This window comes from Micromesistius poutassou (assembly GCF_964030765.1).
Source record: "Micromesistius poutassou genome assembly, contig: SCAFFOLD_6450, whole genome shotgun sequence".
In the NCBI taxonomy this organism is placed as follows: Eukaryota; Metazoa; Chordata; class Actinopteri; order Gadiformes; family Gadidae; genus Micromesistius; species Micromesistius poutassou.
Genome location: NW_028179803.1, coordinates 1 through 5,000, shown reverse-complemented (window position 1 = coordinate 5,000; position 5,000 = coordinate 1). Strand labels below are relative to the sequence as shown.

The window sequence follows — 5,000 nt, the reverse complement described above, 5'->3', positions numbered from 1 at the left end:
ATCGTTCGTGAATGTACATACATGCGTGCACACACACATACACTCATGTGCACACACACACACAGACACAAACAAACACACACACACACACACACACACACGCACTGACATAGTGAGCAAATCAATAGACATTTATCTGAGTCCCAGCATACACACATGACACCTGTGTTTTCTTGTTGGTGGCTGTTGCTATGCCTACATCTCTATAAGCTCTTTTTTATCCTTTCTCTAATTAGCTTTCTTCCCATTCTCTTCTCTCTGATGTCTCCTTCCTTTCTTCGCTCTATTCCCCTGACTATTTATTTTAATATCGCTCATCTCGCTCGCTGTAGTCCTTCTATTTAATCGGCTGTTGATCATTTTCCACATAATGAGAATTGATTTCTCTCGCAAAAATTCTCAAACTCTTTCTGCACTTCTCTCTCTCTCTTTTCTTCTCTCTCTCTCGCACACGTTTTTGCCGTACCTCGTTTGTTGTATCTCCCCTCTTTTTACTGCAATGTTGTCAACGACATTCTTTTGCAGCAGCCGGGATATTTGGGAGTTTAATTAACTGCATTCCATCATACGCCACGACGCACAGCGCATGGCGTTTGGCGCCCCCTGTCGCCCGCTCTGGACATGACCGCTTATGTTTCTAAATACTGCAGTAGCCCAAAACACCACCATCAGCAGCGGCCGCGGTATCGACAGTGACATTCGGTACTGCTGATAGCAGAATATGTCATGTTACAGCTGAGTTGGTAAAAGGTTGTGTGGTGTGTTGTGCAATTCTGCCCATGCTACGATTGTACTGTTTTTTCAGGAAAAGGGGAATTTGGGGCAAAATGCATTGAAGCATGAAGTATGAAAGGATCCAACGACTTATAAATTAACGTTGTCTTTCATGTCCCCCCTCCCCTCCCCCCTCCACCTTTTCTTTGTATCTATATAAATCCCTCTTTGTCCCGCTATCTCTCTTCCTCCTCTCTCCCCCCCCCTCCCTGTTTTCCTCTGCAGTACGTGGCCTTCCTTTCACTCCTCTTCATCCTCATCTCCATCTCCACCTTCTGCTTGGAGACCCACGAAGTCTTCAACACCATCTACAACAAGACGGAGAACGTCACCGTGGGCAACGTGACCCGCGAGGAGGTAGGCCCGCCCGCCCCTTTATTCAGTCGACTCCACTCCACACTCAAACGTTCAATGGAGCTTCCGTTCAAAGTTCATCTTGGAATAGTTTTGCAGATGATTTGTAACCAATGTCAGGGTTACAAATCTGTCAGGATTTTGGTTGTGATATGACTCAGGTTTATCAGTTTGTTCAAGTTACACGTAATTCCTTAAAACAATAAATAAACCTTGAAATAAGCAGGGTCCAAAATGAATGCCTGCCACCAGCCATTGTCGGATAGATTTGACAATTGGAAGGTAACAATGAAGAAATCTGGGTTATATAGTATATATATATATATAAAAAATGCTTGTCTGGTGATTTTCCATTCAGGTGTGTAAAAAGACAAATTTCTCAAAGTAAATGCAGAAAACCGCAAGACAAGTGTATTCAGCACCTTTTAAAACAAGGCCATTCATAGTGCTTTACTTCTGCATGGATCACATTTAAACAGGAAATGGACAATCATTAAAACACACACACAGCATTGTTGAATTCTTGATCCTGATTGGTCGATACCATGCCAGTGGTTTGCATTATTGTCAAAATCAGAATCAATGTATTGAACCGGAATCAATACATGACAAATCTATCATTAAAAATAGCAGTTGATCCAACTAGGGACCGGCTGTTTCCTTGACAACACAAAAACAAATAAACAAGACACGGCAAAAGATTGTTTGCATTTCAGCTGATTAAGCAGATTAAAAAACAATAATGTTATAGATGAACTAATAACTAATATCTTATCCTTGTTGGTAATTGTGGTATAAGTGCAATAAACCTCTGCTCTGCAGTGTCCTGTTATTATATTACATAAACAACATAGTAATACAGGTTACTAAGAGATTAACCACTCTGCGGGTTACTAAGAGATGAACCACTCCAGGGGGCCCTGTTATTGGTAAATAATGTACTTCCACTTGGTAAGCATTACTATCCCTGTCGTGCATTATTTAGCTGGAAAGTGCTTTATTCCTCACGTAAAAAAAAGCAAAACAGAACCAAGTATTTTACATTACAGCGTAATCACATCCCGAAACAAAACTGTGTACAATTGATTACAACGGTTAAATGAGTCTTTTTAGACAGGCTTTGGGGTAGTGTTATGTCCGTTCTGTTTTTGCGTTTTTATCACGTGTTTCTGTGTTTTATCCTGTTTTCTTTATTGCTACAAACCCCTCTATGACTTTGTGAATGTGTCTGGGAAAGAGGCCTCAAAAATAAACTCCTCCCACTCGCTACCTTACAAACTCTGCTCCACCCACTCGCTACCTCACCACCTCTCCTCCTCCCCCCCCCCAGATCGTGTACGAGGTGGTGACGGACGGCTGGCTGACCTACGTGGAGGGCATGTGCGTCATCTGGTTCACCATCGAGGTGATCCTGCGCGTCATCTTCTGCCCGGACAAGGCCGAGTTCTTCCGCTGCACGCTCAACATCATTGACTTCGTGGCCATCGTGCCCTTCTACCTGGAGGTGGGCCTCAGCGGCCTCTCCTCCAAGACGGCCAAGGACGTGCTGAGCTTCCTGCGCGTGGTGCGCTTCGTGCGCATCCTGCGTATCTTCAAGCTCACCCGCCACTTCGTGGGCCTGCGCGTGCTGGGCCACACGCTGCGCGCCAGCACCAACGAGTTCCTGCTGCTCATCATCTTCCTGGCGCTGGGCGTCCTCATCTTCGCCACCATGATCTACTACGCCGAGCGCATCGGCGCCGACCCCGACGACCCCACCGCCGCCAAGCACACCAACTTCAAGAACATCCCCATCGGCTTCTGGTGGGCGGTGGTCACCATGACCACGCTGGGCTACGGGGACATGTACCCCGAGACCTGGTCGGGCATGCTGGTGGGGGCCCTGTGCGCCCTGGCCGGCGTGCTGACCATCGCCATGCCGGTGCCCGTCATCGTCAACAACTTCGGCATGTACTACTCCCTGGCCATGGCCAAGCAGAAGCTGCCCAAGAAGAGGAACAAGCACATCCCGCGGGCGCCGCAGCCGGGGTCGCCCAACTACTGCAAGCCGGACGCCCTGGCCATGGCCACCGCCTCGCCGCACAGGCTGATGGGTAATGTGATCGGGCCAGGCATGGTGGGATCGGGCAGCATGGTGGGCACAGGGGACTGCCCCCTGGCCCAGGAAGAGATCATTGAGATCAACAGAGCAGGTATGGGGCAGGGGGGCAGGGCGTGTGTGTGTGTGTGTGTGTGTGTGGAATGGTGTGCGTGTGTGTGTGTCTGTGTGCGTGTGTGTGGGTGTGTGTGTGTGTGTGTCTGTGTGTGTGTGTGTGTGTGTGTGTGTGTGTGTGTGTGCGCTCATGTGTGTCATGACATCTCTCTTGATACAGCTGCACGGAGACTCACCCACTTTCACTCCGTTTCCCCTGATGTTTGTGCACTTTTCAATTCCTTATAATTCCACATTTAGCAACCCGAGGGAGATATGGGAGCGCGCCCGGGCCACAAGCTCCTGCCACCAGTCAGGGCAGACGCCTTAAGGCGACGCGTCTTAGCGCTGCAGAAGTTGCAAGCCCTTCATTAAATTGCTTTGCATCTGTCCGGGGCCTTTTTTTTCCCGCATTGGATTATAAGCAGTGTGGCGTATTTATATCTGAGCCCGGGTGAGCACAAAAAGCTAAGGATTTTGTCTTCCAGGCGAGTTTAAGAAAAAAAAAACTCACTAGCCAAGCGCCCAGGAAGCCCTCAGTGCCAAGCTGAGGGTAATCTCATTCTATCTGGGGAGAATATGGGATGGCTGTAATTGACATGCTTGGTTAATGCTAAATCAGGTCTATATATGGAGGGAGGGAGAGGCTTTCTCTGCATTGATCCATCTCATGTCTCCCCCCCCCCCCCACCCCCTGCCTTCTCACTCGACATGTCAGCGGATTACAGCTTCAAGACAACCATGATTGGGTGTGTGTGTGTGTGTGTGTTCGTGTGTTTGTGTGTGCATTTGTGTGTGTCTGTGTGTGTGTGTGAGAGAGAACGTTGTGGAATCATATAGATAGAGGTCGTAGCAAGAAATTTGTGTCTGTGTGTGTGTCTGTGTGTTTCTGTATGTGTGTGTGTGTGTGTGTGTGTGTGTGTGTGTGTGTGTGTGTGTGTGTGTGTGTGTGCGTGTGTGTGTTGCAGATATAGAATTACAATGTAAAGACATTTCATCCACAAACCCATAGACTCCCCGAAGAGCACTTATGCTGCCTGTCTTTATGTCAGTTTGTCTCTCTCTCTCTCTCTCTCTCTCTCTCTCTCCCCCTCTCCTCTATCTGTGTCTCTCTACCACTTCATCTATGATTGTAATCCGAGGTTTAATGTGCAAATGTTGGGAATAGATTTTGACAGGCTGTCAACATCTAATTAAATGGGAAGGGAAATAGAGTGTGTGTGTGTGTGTGTGTGTGTGTGTGTATATGTTTGTTTGTGCGTGTGGTTTGGAAAGAGTTTATGAAGTACTTAATAAACACTCCATAAACACTCACATTCACTTTGTTGGTCTTTCACGTTATGGCCTCTCTCTCTCCCACCAATCATTTTCATTCGTCTCTTTTGTCTCACCTTCCATGATTTGTTCATTTTTTTGTGTGAGAAAGGAGAGTGTGCATGTGTGCGTGTGCGCGCGTGCGTGCGTGCGTGTGTGCGTGCGTGTGCGAGTGTGTGTGTGCCCTCCCGCCCCCCCTGGGATCTTTCTATAACGTGTTCAGCAGCAGGTCATGTTATATTAGATTTGACAGCCTTGTTGGAAACTAGCAACACAAGCCTGCCCCACCCCCCTATAGCCGAGCGTGTGTGTGTGTGTGTGTGTGTGTGTGTGTGTGTGTGTGTGTGTGTGTGTGTGTGTGTGTGTG

At 47.8% G+C, this 5,000-nt stretch overlaps 1 pseudogene across 1 annotated transcript; it reads left to right on the top strand.

Moving 5' to 3' along the window:
- The first annotated feature begins 999 nt into the window (after positions 1-999).
- Positions 1,000-3,320, top strand: LOC311371470 (voltage-gated potassium channel KCNC1 pseudogene; annotated as a pseudogene). The gene is made up of 2 exons: positions 1,000-1,131; positions 2,459-3,320. The product of its transcript is annotated as a voltage-gated potassium channel KCNC1 pseudogene (transcript).
- Positions 3,321-5,000: the final 1,680 nt, after the last annotated feature.